Genomic DNA, 15,148 nt, shown 5'->3' with positions numbered 1-15,148 from the left:
CGTTAATATGTGAAAGAAAATCAGCTTTAAATCCAATTTAAAGCTGAAATGAAATTGAATGTAAAACAATATTAATGTTTATTTTTTCCCTCATGCTTTGAACATGGTAATGCAGGCTGCTCTCTAAAGAGAGCCTTATCTACCTATTTTAAAAAAAGCAGCGATTTTGGAGATCATCAAGTTGCTGCTATTCTTCCCTCATAGAAAGCAAATGAAGTAGACAGTGACTCCTGATCACCATCTGAAAATCAGGAGGCAGCAAAAAAATATTAACTTAACCCTGATTTTAGGTACTGAAGTCTCATGGAAGAGGGTTACCCTCAGGAAAATAGGACAGTTGCTGAAAAAGCAAATTAACTGGTAAAAGTGTGACTCTACCAAGGGTACAATCTGAACAGATGGGTAGCTGTGTCGCCGCAATTCCCCAACCTGGGGTGCTTTTTAATTTACACTGTTTTGCTGTGAGAGTGACCACTCCTGTCTGGCCTTCTCACACACAGCCTCCAGGATGTAAATCACTCCCAGCAGTAGGGTCTGAGTGCAATAGCCAGCCACTCCTGATTACACTTCATGGCAACACCAGCAAACTCCCAGACCCAGACTTCCCCCCAGAAATATGCATCTTGTACTGCCCAGCCCCCTCCTGGACAATACAAGCTCATATAAAGTCTGTCGTTTATGATATGCACAAATCTTCCTATCCCAAATGGAGTTTCCCAAACACTTCAATCCAAACACACTCATTTAGATCACAAGCACAAACTTTTGCGGTGCCGGTGGGTGCTCGCACCGCCCCCCCCCCGGCCCTGCCCCAACTCTGCCCCTCCCTGCCTCTATTGTATCTCTCCCCAGATCCCTGCCCTGGCCCTGCCTCCTCCCCCAAGCACGTGGTGTTCCCCCTACTCTCCCCTCCCTCCCAGGCTTGCCACATGAAACAGCTGTTAAGTGGCGCAAGCCCTGGGAGGGACGGGGGAGAAGCAGGACCCAGCGGCGCGCTCAGGGGAGGAGGTGGAGTGGAGGTGGAGGTGAGCTGGGGCAGGGTGGGGAGCTGTCGGTGGGTGCAAGGCACCCACCAATTTTTCCCTGTGGGTGCTCCACCCCAGAGCACCCACAGAGCCGGCACCTATGATTTAGATAAAACAACACATTATTTGTAGTCTGTAGTTAATGAGGCACATTAAATCAGAATTAGTTACAAGGAAGTAAAAGGTAAAAACACAACTAACTTAACAAGCTAGATCCGTGATCCCCAAACTTTTCACGGTCACTTGCCCCTCCCTGAGCTGGGAGCAGGGCTGTGGCTCTGGGGGAGGGGAGGTGGACAGGGGGTCGAGGCTGGGGCAAGGAGCAGAGCCTCAGCTGAGAGCAGGGCCGGAAGCGGGACCCGAGCAGAGCTGGAGAGCAGAGCAGGGCTAGGTGGCATTTCCCCCCTTCGCCCTGTTGGGGCTGGCCCAGGCCCACCACTCCACCCCAAATGTTCCTCCGTGTCCCCAGTTTGGGGAGCTAGATGAATGCAAAGGAAAAGTCTCTCTCCCGACATGTTCCAGCAGTCTTACTGGCTGAATCTCTTTTAGTCAGGATATCTCCACCAGTCCAATGTTGCTTCTTTTCTTCCTCAGGGGTTGATGATGATATAGGTAGAAGGCAAAGGAGAGAAATGATTAGGGGGTGTTTGCCCTCTCCTCTTATAGCCCTTTCTCTTGCACAAGAATCCAGCTGATGTTCCGGAGCAGGGTGGATTTGAGTTAAATCGAATTGATTTAAATCACTAGCCAGGAAGACTCAATTTAATCATGGTTTTCTACATAAAAGTGCATTCTTGTTGGTTGTTATAACCTTAATACATATTCTTCACAACTCAGAGATAGATGTAGGTTTCATTTTTAGAAGGTACACACTATACATTTTTGAACAGTGATTTATTTTGAAAACTTTTCAGATTGGTTTGACAGCTATATCAGAGAATGATTGTTTGGTTATTTCATTTACCAAAGGTAACTGAAGCAGATATTTCTGAAGTCATTGGGAGGTGAACTATCACCAATTCAACAAGTTAATCATTAATATTTGGAGGATTTTCTTGCCAGGCAGTATTAGGAGGAGAACATCACCAGACAGACATATAAATTGTATAACTAAAACAATGTTAAGTATTCTGGATTTTTATCTTCAAAAGCAAACATATAATATTTTAACAAAACAAGCATATGTCCCTCACTTCTCACATTTATCTCTCCAGACTTCTTCTCCTTGTCCAGATCTATTCCGCCCCCTACAATCTTCTATTCATTGAACATTTTGAAACTTTGCACTTTTAGAGAGAGGTAAGGGATTGACTCTGTGTACACAAATCTGCAGAGGGACAACAGAGTTGAAGTCTGCTATTTCTCACCTCTATACATTTAAAAACATTTTTGCTGTTAACAAGCATGTTACCTCTGGAGACACAAATCCACAGTTTGAGAACTGCAAAACTAAGCATCTCTGATGGTATCTTCTCGACTAAGCACTGAGTCCCATTGGGTAGATAGAAAGATTAACCTAAATAATCTATACAGAAGCCCCTGCAACCGCATAAAATTGGGTCCCTAATCCATGAACTATTGGAACTCATTTACAAAACTTTTCTTAAACATTACATGAATATATTGTCTCATACTATAGAATTAGAATTTATAATCCCTATTCCATGATGAGATATCTTTGAGCTATAATGTATCTTAATTAAAACCATCTTTAGATGTTTTTTTTTCCTCAAAAAGCATTTTATCAAAAAAATCAGATTTAAATAAAAAAAATCCGATTGTTTTGATTTTTTCTAAAAAAAAAAAAAAAAAATCATTGATTTGTATCCACCCTGTTCCGGAGACAGAAACCTGTGTGTCCAGGAACCTTAACTTGCTTCTTTGTCAAAATGTAGATTTTTGCTACACGAAAGAGTGGCCACTTAATCAGGTGATGGTCCATTTGATTTCACCAACACCTGGCTGAGGTGTTGGCTAGTCTTTTGTCTATGGGGAACTCATTTGTGTGACTGCTCTCCAGAACATGTCTTTGATAATATCCTATAGTGGAATCTTATATCTTTACATACAATGTTGCCACACACATTTTCACCAGGACAACAATGATCAGTAAATCATGAGTTTTCAAATGATACCTTACTTGGTATGCTTTGAACAAAATTTAACTTAGTCTCGTAAAAGGGGTGAACATAGAAGTACAGACTGTCAATGAGTACCTAAGCCAGATTCAGAAGCATGATAAAGGCCTAAATAACTGACTGAGGACTCCATTATTATGTTCTTCCTACACAATTGCAAAGTTTCCATTTCGGGCAATTTAGGCCTTTAAGTCTGAGTTACCTATATAACACGCTTTAATTTTACTTTTTCCCCATGGGGTTTTCTTTTCTTTTTTAAGCTTCCAACTGATAGCCTAGTCAGGTCCCAAGGAGTTTATGATGTTCAATATGAACTTTAGTCCTCTGAATCCCACTGGTCACCAACACACTTGATGTATGTGTTTGCAGGATTACTGGTACTACTAATATAACTAGTAATAAGCACACATACAAGTGTTTGCAGGATCAGATTTCTACATCTATACAGAACATCTGTGCAATACAGTAACTTCAGAATTTATTTATGGGCATGATTTTTTCCTTTGTTCGTCTAATTGCATACAATTCACAAGTTTCAGAGTAGCAGCCGTGTTAGTCTGTATTCGCAAAAAGAAAAAGAGTACTTGCAGCACCTTAGAGACTAACCAATTTATTTGAGCATAAGCTTTCGTGAGCTACAGCTGAATGCATCCGATGAAGTGAGCTGTAGCTCACGAAAGCTCATGCTCAAATAAATTTGTTAGTCTCTGAGGTGCCACAAGTCCTCCTTTTCTTTATACAGTTCACTGCAACTCTTCTCCCCCTCGTGGCAAAAAACACCCTTATGTAAATGTCTTAGGTACTATATATGTGGTGCCTACATAAATAAGCATCAGCAGCTGACTTGTTTAAAGTAGCCATGGAGTCGTTCTGCTTCATATGAAAGTGGGTTATATCTTTCATGAATTAGAAACAACAAGATTCCCGAGCGAACGCTGTATTATTGGCATTTAAGCCAATACCAAAGATCGTGAGACCAGCTGGCTCATTTTATCCACATAGCTATGTAAATGTCTAGACATATGTTTATGTTTCGGAATTATGCCTCGCGGCACTACATTTGCATAAGTTAAGTCTTCATGTCACAAGGTCTCAAAAGTTGCCGAGGCAAATCAGACAAGAGAGAAACTAGCAAAGGAAAAGACTCAATTTCAAACATGTTTCAGAGAGGCAACGTTGAATGACCTAACTCTGAATGCCACATTTAATACCTTTCCAACTCACTGCTAGGCAAAGCCCTGCAAACCGTAGCCACAGCATCCCGGCTGCACACAGCGCGCTTCCCCGTTCACCTTTCCATTTACTACACACCCAGCTGATGCACTTTTAAGATCCACTTCCACACACGGCTCGCATTGTAACCCTAGCCCCGCGACACAACAGCCCGTTACAATGAAGAAGTCCCGGGGGGCGGAAACACGCCCACAAACGCAGTCACTCTGCCTTGGCCAAGCACGCTGCCTGGTGCGCTCAAACCCCCTGCCCCAAGGAGCCCTGGGCTGGTGCCCCTTTGCAGCCCCCGCGGTACCTGCTTCGGAGGAAGGCACAAGACCGGGGGGGGGGGGAGTTCTTGGCTCCGGCGCTGGCTGCAGCCTCGGCGAGGACTAAGCACTTATAGCCCCTGACTCTGTTACTGGTTAACGCGGGTCACTCGCTGCATTTTTCCACTCCCCGCCCTGGGGGCAGCGGGCCGGCTCAGCACTTGGCCCCAGGCCGGTGCGGTGCAGGGCAGAGCCCGCTGGCGCCGCCCCCAGCCAAAGTTCCGCCCGCCACCCGCGGCAGCGGCGACAGACCCTGCAAGCGCCTCGCCGGGGCGCGCGCGCGCTCCCCACGAGGCTTCTCCGCCCACGCCGGTGCCCGCCCCGAGAGGCGCGCGCCCGCGCGATGGTCCCCAGTGCGCGCGCGGCGCCCTCTCCCCCGCGGGGCCGCGCCGAGCCCGGGGCGCTGGGCGGGTGTCTCGCGGCGGGGGCCGAGCTGCGGCGGCGGCGGCGGCGCCGTGTCTGTGCTGGCTGCGTGCGGGGCGGGGGGGCAGGGGAGAGACCCGAAGGCGAGGCCGGGCCTTGGCTGCAGCCAGAGCTGGCGCAAGGCCGGACCCACCGGGGCCAGGTAAAGCGGAGCCAAGGGGCAGTTCCGTGATTAGCGAGCACCCCCGTTGGCCGGGCTGTGTGGGTGCAGACAGCCGCCCTGGCATTCTCCGGGGCGTGACTCCAGCCCCGTGTCAGGGCAGCTCCTCCCTTCCCACCTTCTTCACCCCTGCACGCCCAGCCGCCCTGCTTCTCAGCGCGGGGTTGGACTCTTCCCCCCACGCCCCCGCTCTTTTGCTTTCTTTGCCCTTCCCTGTTTCGGGCTCTTCGCCGTGCGGCAGCAAGGAAAGGTTACTGCTCACCTTCCGCTAACTGGAGTTCTCCAGACGGTGTGGGCCTAGGGATGCCCGGCCAGAGGGCAGACACACGCCCGTGGGCAAAGCGGAGTCTGCAGGCCTGCACAGAGCACCATGCCGCCGAAAAGGGCGTATAAGGAGGCTCAGCTGCACCCCCACTCAGTTCCCGGCTGCAGAGCAGAGCCTCCATAGCCCAGGGCAGGGCCACCACAAGGGGGGGGAGTGGGGAGAGACAGAGAGGGGCAAAGCCCTCTCACCTCACTCCCACCACATTCAGTAACATTGCAAAAAGAACAGGAGGACTTGTGGCACCTTAGAGACTAACACATTTATTTGAGCATGAGCTTTCGTGAGGTACAGCTCACTTCATTGGGTGCAGACTAACACGGGCGCTACTCTGAAACCATTCAATAACATTGTTTTCCCTGGCTAGTAGTGCTACTCCAGCCTCAGAGGTAGAGTGTTGCTGAGCTGGCAGATCTCGCCCCTGCCCATAAAGAAAATACAGCAACAGAGGAGCTCAGGGTGTTAGTGGTGCCACCTGGCAGGGGCAGCACTGACTCGTCGGTGGGGCTCCCCACATGGTGCCTGTAGGGGAGATGCCAACTTAAGGTGGGGAGCTGGCTGGGTGGAGCAGGGATGCTGAGGAGCTGTCTGTGTAGGTGATGGCTTCAGGGGGGTGGCAGCTTGGGAACAGCATTGCGTCTGCCAGGCCCTTTTTTTTTTTACTGCAGAGCCTGCACAGGCCCAGCACAGGAGCCTGAACTCTGTCACCATCTCCTAGTAACACCTGAGACAGAATGGGGTGGGGTCAGGCTGACTCAATACCAGGCATCTGCAGGAGCAAAGGGTCCAGCCTGGCTCCGTGGGGGCACCTGTGCATAGTAGGGTGGATGGTGCAAAAAAGTGACAATCCCACCCCCCCAATTAAACTTCATGTTTTAGGATTGGATCCAGTAAGGCCCTTCCCCCTTGACCCAGCCAGCTCCTAAACAGTTGCCCTACTGCTGTCTCACCTCAGTGGTAGGGTCTCCGCCCCCCAAATCACTCAACCCCACTCCACACCCCTAGATACCCAGCCCCTAAACTCCACCTTCTGCCCCTCCATATCAGACCCCATTCCAGTTATTTCATACAGCTGACACAATTTGATAAAATGTGGGGAAACAGACTATTCAGTCACATGAGACATTGCAAACCATCTACATCACAGGCTGCAATTCCCACCGTCTCTCGTAGATGAAAGGATGTCAACATTTAGACTTTACCTTTGGTATCCCAAGTGACACCGCTGGCTAGAGTGTACCTACAGGGGCAAAACATCTCAAAGAACTCAAGTTGCTGTAAGGTTACCTCCACTTCTTCAAACATCTGTCTCTATGGGCGCTCTACCGCCCAACCACTAACTCAACAAGGAGGTGGATGCTGAGGAGGCAAGTCCAAGATGGTTTTGAAGGACTGTGACGTTAAAGGTAGCATCATCCTGGCAAGCAGGTAAGATGATATAATGCATGGCAAAGGTATGAATAGAAGACCAAGTTGCAGGCCTACAAATTTCTGTTATGGGAACATCTTTCAGTAAAGCTATAGATGTAGACTAAGCTCCATTGGAGGGTGCTGTCAGAATATTTAGCTAGACAGCGTCTTATAAGGAGTGCTCTATTCTCTGGGCTGGTATATAGTGTTTATCATCTGCTTGCTTACAGGTGGGCTAGCTAGTGACATATGTTTACCAGACTGCAAGCAGGTGATAACAGAGCCTTGTTAATTGGTAGGGCAATTTTCAGTGAGGAGACTCATCCATCTTCTTGTGTAATAGGTTGATAGTATCGAAGGACAGATCTTGGATGGTACTTTGCACCTCTCTAGGGAAACCTGAAGATTGTAAACATGAGTGTCTCCCAGGGAAAATTGTGCTTCTTTTCCCACCCCACTCCCAATTCGCTGGTGGAAGATTGAGCTAATGAAAGAAATTGACAAACCCACTTGTAAGGTATCATATAAAACCTGGTGACACACTGGGCATGAATATCATTGAAGTATGTATGGGTTGTGTAAAGAGAGTTTTGTGTGCGCACACTCCAGAAATATGTTCTTAAAGTGTGTTTTGGAGGCAGTGAACAAACAAGCATGCCTTAGACAAAGGAATGTGGATTTACCTGTCTGTGTCAAGGGTTGTAAACCATAGCCAATGAAAATTACATTTACATATAAGGAAAACAAAGCAATTAAGCTAGGGAAGAGCCTAGTGAGCACATCGGGGACACAGCAGAGTCTGAACCCCCAAGAGGTATTTCCTGGCTCTTGAGGCAATGCCAAGGGACTTTTTCTTTTTTGTTTGCCTTATATTTCCCATTCTGCTTATCTATAACTTAGGGGAAAATGGGGACAACACTCTCTGATTTTGTAAATGATGGAGCCTCGTGGGTGGAGGGCAGGAGATGATAGTAGCTTGATGTAAGTGAGAAACTGGTTTAGGCAAAGACAGAGCTTGTTCAAAATTAATTTCTGTGAGGGCCCAGTGAGAAGGGCTGGATGCTACAGCGTGATGTCCGTGTGGAACTCAGAAACTGAGGTTCACTAATTGCCTGTCTTAACCTTGCTTTGCAGGTAACAGGAGCTTAAGGACTTTGCTGGTGAGGTGGAGAGACTGGTGCGGGAGGGAGCTGTCTTACTGTCTAATCTCCAGCAGAGCTTTCTTGCTAAGGCAGAGAGGTGTAACAATAGCTTATGGTTTTGGGTTCCTAAAGGAAAGCATTACACACTCCATGAACCAAAAACAGGACTGAAAGAAAAAGAAATAGATAACTAAACAAATAGAGGAAAAACTGTAAATCACTATGTTAAGAAAGGCAGGAAGCTGAGAAATAGCAGACATGTAATCACTTCATCTGAAGCTGCAGGCAGTTCAGAAGGAACTGCGTGGTGGCCTGTCCACACCTCCTTGCATGAAGCGCTGCTTTGCACAGGCGTGGGCCTACAGATGCTGCTTTGTGTCCTCCTACTGCACCTGCCCCCTCCAGCACACTCAGCCCATCCTAGGCAGCCTTTCTACGGCTCCCCGGAAGAGAAGGGAGTTCATCTCTTGTTGTAGAATCTCATCAGACTGGTCCCTGAAAAGGAACTAGGAAGGAGGTTTGTGGGTAGGAGGCATCAGAAACTTGTCTCTAGCTATGGCCCTCCATTTTTGGCAAATTGGATAAGGCAGCCTCCAAATAGACTTGATGATCATAATGGCCCCTTCTGGCCTTCAAGTCTGACCACCTACACATTGTAGGCCACAGAAGTTCACCAACCCTCTCCTGTAAGAGACCCATAACCTCTGAGTTATTAAAGTCCGCAAATCATAATTTAAAGACTTCACGTTACAGAGAATCGACCATTTACATTCATTTAAACCTGCAAGTGACCCGAGCCCTGTACTGCAGAGGAAGGTGAAACCCCTCCCCCGCAGGATTCTCTGCCAATCTGACACAGGGAAAATTCCTTCCCAACCCCAAATATGGCAGTCAGTTAGACCCTGAGTAGGTGGGGAAGGCCCAGCAGCCAGACACCTGGAAAACAATTCTCTGTAGTAACTCAGAGCCCTCCCCATCTTGTGTCCCGCCACCAGCGGTTCGAGATATTTGCTACTAGCAGTTGCAGATTGGCTACGTGTCATTGTAGGGAGTCTTAACATACCATCCCCTCCATAAACTGACCAAGCTCAGTCTTGAAGCCAGTTAGGTTTTTGGCCCCTACTGCTTCCCTGGGACAGCTATTCCAGAAATTCACTTCTCTGATGGTTAGAAACCCTCATCCAATTTCAAACCTAAATGTTTTGGTGGCCAGTTTATATCCATTTGTTCTTGTGTACACATTGGCACTGAACTGAAATAACTCCTCTCCGTTCCTGGTATTTATCCCTCTGATATATTTGTAGAGAGCAATCATATCTCCCTTCAGCCTTCTTTTGGTTAGGCTAAACAAGCAAAGCTCTTTGAGTCGCCTCTCATAAGGTAGGTTTTCCGTTCCTTTGATCATCCTAGTAGCCCTTCTCTGCACCTGTTCCAGTTTGAATTCCTCTCTCTTACACATGGGAGACCAGAATTGCACACAATATTCCAGATGTGGTCTCACCAGTGCCTTGTATAATGGTACTTCCCTGCCTTTACTTTTAATACCTCACCTGATGCATCCTAGGACTGCATTAGCCTTTTTCATGGCTGCATTGTGTTGACAGCTCATACTCATCTTTATGTTCAATGAATATACCCAGGTTTTTCTCATCCTCTATAACTTTCAACTGATAAATCCTCAGTTTATAGCAAAAATTCTTGCTGTTAGTCCCTAAGTGCATTACCTTCCATTTTGCATTATTAAATTTCAACCCATTTCTATTACTCCAGTTGTCAAGGTCATCCAGATCTTCTTGTGTACATCAGAGGAGGGGAATGAAGAGGCATCAATAAAGAGATGCGGGTCTTTACAGTTCTGTCTGAAAAACCTCTTTGTTTGGGGTTAGAGTGTTGTGTGGTGGCTCCTGAGGATGTTGGTGGTAAAATGGCCGAGGCAGCAGTCTTGCTCTATACCCCTTTCTATGGTGTTTTCTGTTCGAGGCAGGGGCATAAATGCTCAGTGAATGAAGCATTGTTTTCAAGCCTTTGAGGAGTGAAGAGACTCATCTGTCTTCTTGTGTAATAGGTTGATAGTATCAAAGGGCAGATCTTGCATGGTACTTTGCACCTCTGTAGGTAAACCTGAAGATTGTAAACACAAGTGTCTCCTCATAGCAGTGACCGTAGCCATCCCTCTAAAAGCAGTATCTGCCAGATCCACCGCAGCTAGGAGGGAAGTTTTGGCCACCAATCTGACCTCATCCTCTAAGGCCTGGAAGCAGGCCCTAGCCTCCTCAGGGTGCTTGTCCTTAAATTCCAACAACTTATTATAATTTGTAAAATCATATTTGGCCAAGAGGGCCTGATAATTTGAGATTCTGAACTGCAGGGAAGTAGAAGAGAAGGCTGTTGTCCCTTGAAAGTCAAGTCACTTGTGCCCTTTATCAGAGGGAGTAGTCTTTGGGTGCTGTTGCTTGGACCATTCTGTAGCTGCCTGTACCACCAAAGAGTTAGGGTGGTGGGTAAGAGAACCAAAGGCAGAAAGTTTTTGATGCAACAAAATAACCCTTCTTGACCCTCTTGGGGTAGGAGCACACAAAGCAGGTATGCGCCAAACTGTCTTTACTGTGTCCATGATGTTGATGCGGAAGGCCACTGGATTGGGACTGGAAAGCTACAGAATGTCTAGTAAGCTGTGCTGAGGCTCCTAGACTTCCTCAAGCTCAATCTATAGTTCCGAAGTGACTCTGTGCATGAGCTCTTGATTTTGTTTAAAGTCATTTGGCAGAGATAGAAGATGGAGTAACCGCCTCATCTGGTGAAGACAATGAGACTGCTCTCAACCACCACTATTTCACATTTGGGGACAATGTATACCTTCAAGTCAGCAGCACTGCTATGGGTACCCGCATGGCCCCACAATATGCCAACATTTTTATGGCTGACTTAAAACAACGCTTCCTCAGTTCTCGTCCCCTAACAGCCCTACTCTACTTACGTTATATTGATGACATCTTCATCATCTGGACCCATGCCTTGAGGAATTCCACCATGATTTCAACAATTTCCTTCCCACTATCAACCTCAGCCTGGACCAGTCCACACAAGAGATCCACTTCCTGGACACTACAGTGCTAATAAGCGATGGTCACATAAACACCACCCTATACTGGAAACCTACTGACCACTATTCCTACCTACATGCCTCCAGCTTTCACCCAGACCACACCACACGATCCATCTTTTACAGCCAAGCTCTATGATACAACCGCATTTGCTCCAATCCCTCAGACAGAGACAAACACCTACAAGATCTCTATCAAGCATTCTTAAAACTACAGTACCCACCTGCTGAAGTGAAGAAACAGATTGACAGGGCCAGAAGAATACCCAGAAGTCACCCACTCCAGAACAGGCCCAACAAAGAAAGTAACAGAATGCCACTAGCCGTCACCTTCAGCCCCCAACTTAAACCTCTCCAGCACATCATCAACGATCTACAACCTATCCTGAAGGACGACCCATCACTCTCACAGATCTTGGGAGACAGGCCAGTCCTTGCTTACAGACAGCCTGTAAGCAAGACAACCTGAAGCAAATACTCTCCAGCAACCACATACCACACAACAAAAACACTAACCCAGGAACCTATCCTTGCAACAAAGCCCGTTGCCAACTCTGTCCACATATCTATTCAAGGGACACCATCATAGGACCTAATCACATCAGCCACACCATAAGAGGCTCGTTCACCTGCACATCTACCGATGTGATACGCCATCATGTGCCAGAAATGCCTCTGCCATGTACATTGGCCAAACCAGACAGACAATCTCTGCACAAAAGAATAAATGGACACAAATCAGACATCAAGAATTATAACATTCAAAAACCAGTCGGAGAACACTTCAACCTCCCTGGTCACTCAATTTCAGACCTAAAAGTCACAATTCTCCAACAAAAAAACTTCAAAAACAGACTCCAACGAGAAACTGCAGAATTGGAATTAATTTGCAAACTGGACACCATTAAATTAGGCTTGAATAAAGACTGGGAGTGTATGGGTCATTACACAAAGAAAAACTATTTCCCCTTGCTAATTTCCCCCCCTACTGTTACTCACACCTTCTTGTCAACTGTTTGAAGTGGTCCATCCTGATTATCACTACAAAAGGTTTTTTTTTCCTCCTGCTGATAATAGCCCACCTTAATTAATTGGTCTTGTTACAGTTGGCATGGCAACACCCATTTTTTTCATGGTGTGCGTGTGTATGTATGTGTATATATATCTTCTTACTGTATTTTCCACTGCATGCATCTGATGAAGTGAGTTTTATCCCACGAAAGCCCACATTTGTTAGTTTCTAAGGTGCCACAAGTACTCCTCGTTTTTTTTCTCCCAGAACTAGCGGATCAGGCTCACCTTGCTGTTCTGAATATTCTGACAGGGCCCATTGTGAGTGTCTAGGCAATGGCATGTGGGACTCCTGCACCAATCCTGGGTGTTTAGGGTAGGGCTCCCACTATCCCCAACATTGCCAGTAGAATGGATCAACTGACAAAGGAGGGCCCCATGGCATAGGGTGGCACCTATTTCTTCGCCAGTCTTATCTGGTCAAAGGTCAGAACCCCGATCTTCTGGACCTCCTGTCTTGTGCCACCTCCCACAGGCAGTACTTGTAAAAATTAAAAAAAAAAATTCTAGACTCAGGCACAGGGTAGGCATGTGTTATTCCGTGCGTGGAATGCATGTTGGGACCATCACTCAAAGAAGTAGTGACACCTATGTCTGTAGACCTCCTTGATTTACTATTTGAAGGTAAAAAGAAAAGGTGGACTTGTGGCACCTTAGAAACTAACCAATTTATTTGAGCATAAGCTTTCGTGAGCTACAGCTCACTTCATCGGATGCTGTAGCTCACAAAAGCTTATGCTTAAATAAATTGGTTAGTCTCTAAGGTGCCACAAGTCCTCCTTTTCTTTTTGCGGATACAGACTAACACGGCTGCTACTCTGAAACCAATTAACAAGAAATTTCTGTCTGTAATTCTCTATCACATTCCTTTTCCATACTGGTATCTATATACCAGGTGCTAAATATCTCAGGCTTGAGAAGTTAACAAATGACAAAACAAAGAACATTTTAACTTTGAGCTCCAGTGCCTGTTTAGTAAGGGCAGCTCTCTCTCATTAGCATTCCACCATCAGGTGCCTCTACTTGGATTCAAATATCATTGTCGATTTTATTTTAAATTTAACTTTGTTATAGCGTTCAGGAAAGAAACTCTCTCCCGCCCTCCCCCCGCTTCCCACAAGTCTGTCCTCTAAACAGCTATTGGATTTCCTCTTAGAGATCACCTGTTTTAGATTCTGTGCCAGGGCACGGGTGCAGAGAATCTATGTGACTGCATAAACAGAGAGGAAGCCCTTAGCTAAGTGAGAAGTGCCTCGATAGTAAAGGCTTGCTTTGTATAGCTTATTTAAAGGAGACTAGAAATAAAGAGAAGAAGAGAGTTCAGCTGGATGTGTTAACAAGGGTAGAATACTGCCTTGTAGTGGATGACTGCTCATTACCCAAGTGTGATTTCACAACAGCCCCTGCCGGCCTTTGGCTGCTGTTCCCCTTTTCTTGCAAAATGTGAATCCCACAAATTTGCCAGTCATGAAGTGTGGATAAAATTACAGCTTGCAAAAGTTCTTTAGTGGGAGATAGCTGCACCTTGAATCAATCTGGTCAGTTTCTTTACTCCTTGCAGTTGGGATTTCTATTCAGCTCTTGCTGCTTTTCATACTTTTTCTTTAGCATGGCTTGTAAACATTAAAACTAGCTACTGTTAGGACATAGTGTAAGAGAAAATTAACAGTTCTTCTATGCTCTACTGAACTACAACACTAGTGCTGTCTTTTTCTAGCTCCCACAACAAATATTTTGAACTCTGAACTGTGGTTAGTCAGCAGGATGCCAAACATTTTTCCTGCATCAGTAGTTGTGGTTATAAAATGCTAATACATTTACATTTACATTTACATACAAGACTTTTAATTATGAAAATTGAGAGGATGGAATTTACTGGTTCTTTAATGTTAAATACAAGTGTTAAATGGATAAATGAAAAATTAAGGTGCTTTAAACTAAGAAAGATTCACCACTGAGGACTTTTGCCTATAGAAGTAGAGAGAGGAGTAATTAGGGTAGATCCACCCTCTGAGATTTTGCATTTTCTCCTGTATGCTTTGAGGTTCTCATTCATGCTGGCTGCTGATGCTTCAAACTAACAAAGATTCACCGTGGCGGATTTTTGGCGAGGGAAGCAGGAATGGTCAAGACAAGCTGCCAAACAATGAGCTGCAAGGGGGCTTCACCAGACAAGTGATCCTGCTGGACAGACAGGTTGTGATGCTAGTATGGTTACTGCACACACTCTAGTTCCAAGAAATATGGAGCACACACTGATGCATACTAGCTGAGAACTCTGTCAAGTTCATAGTTTAGGACTACTGAAACGTCAGAATACCTTACCCTTTATCTCAAGCAGGACATATCACAAGTTTTCCTATCCTTTTGTTTAATGGAAAGCCTACTGATTCCTCTAAGCCACCCCCCTTCACCAGTTCTGAAAACCCTCCACCCTGAGTTATGGCATAGTAATTTGGAGCCAGTAGAAGTTGGAGGTGATAGGCTGGGTCTCAGGGTTCATGCCTGAAGACCCAGATTTGTTTGCAGCAACCCTACTAGAGAAAAAATGTTTTCTGATCTTCCTTGGTCATCACTTGCTTTTCAAAACCAACATACCATATTTGAAAATTTTGGTTCAGTGTGCGTGTTTCACATGTAACTCTTCCTCCCTTGGCAGTATCTGTTTTAAAGAGCAAGAGTCACGTTTGTTTAATACTGTTGCATCCATTAATAGCAGTCTACTCTCGGGAATTTGCCCATCATTGTTAATATCCTACTTTAGATCAAAATAAATTAGTCTAGCTGTTAGATGTAATTTAGATACTATAATA

The 15,148-nt window shown here is 45.9% G+C and overlaps 1 protein-coding gene and 1 long non-coding RNA gene across 10 annotated transcripts in view; one reads left to right on the top strand and one right to left on the bottom strand.

Moving 5' to 3' along the window:
- The window catches only part of RGN (regucalcin), a 25,901-nt gene extending 20,272 nt beyond the window's left edge, over positions 1–5,629 (bottom strand). Inside the window, exons 1-2 of one of the 5 annotated variants that reach the window (XM_073353488.1) lie at positions 4,692–4,953; positions 1,557–1,610 (exon numbers count right to left, since the gene is read on the bottom strand). The gene's annotated coding sequence lies outside the window, so the exon portion shown is untranslated. The other 4 variants (XM_073353525.1, XM_073353498.1, XM_073353515.1 and 1 more) reach the window with 4 other exon arrangements.
- Positions 5,156–15,148, top strand: part of LOC140914821 (uncharacterized) — a 26,110-nt gene continuing 16,117 nt past the window's right edge. For 2 of the 5 annotated variants that reach the window (XR_012160001.1, XR_012159998.1), the window contains exons 1-2: positions 5,156–7,037; positions 14,380–14,531. This is a non-coding gene — a long non-coding RNA (uncharacterized lncRNA). The remainder of the gene's footprint in view (positions 7,038–14,379; positions 14,532–15,148) is intronic. The other 3 variants (XR_012160003.1, XR_012160000.1, XR_012160002.1) reach the window with 3 other exon arrangements.

Source organism: Lepidochelys kempii, chromosome 1 (genome assembly GCF_965140265.1).
Source record: "Lepidochelys kempii isolate rLepKem1 chromosome 1, rLepKem1.hap2, whole genome shotgun sequence".
Taxonomy (NCBI): domain Eukaryota; kingdom Metazoa; phylum Chordata; order Testudines; family Cheloniidae; genus Lepidochelys; species Lepidochelys kempii.
This window is presented reverse-complemented; position numbering and strand designations above follow the sequence as displayed.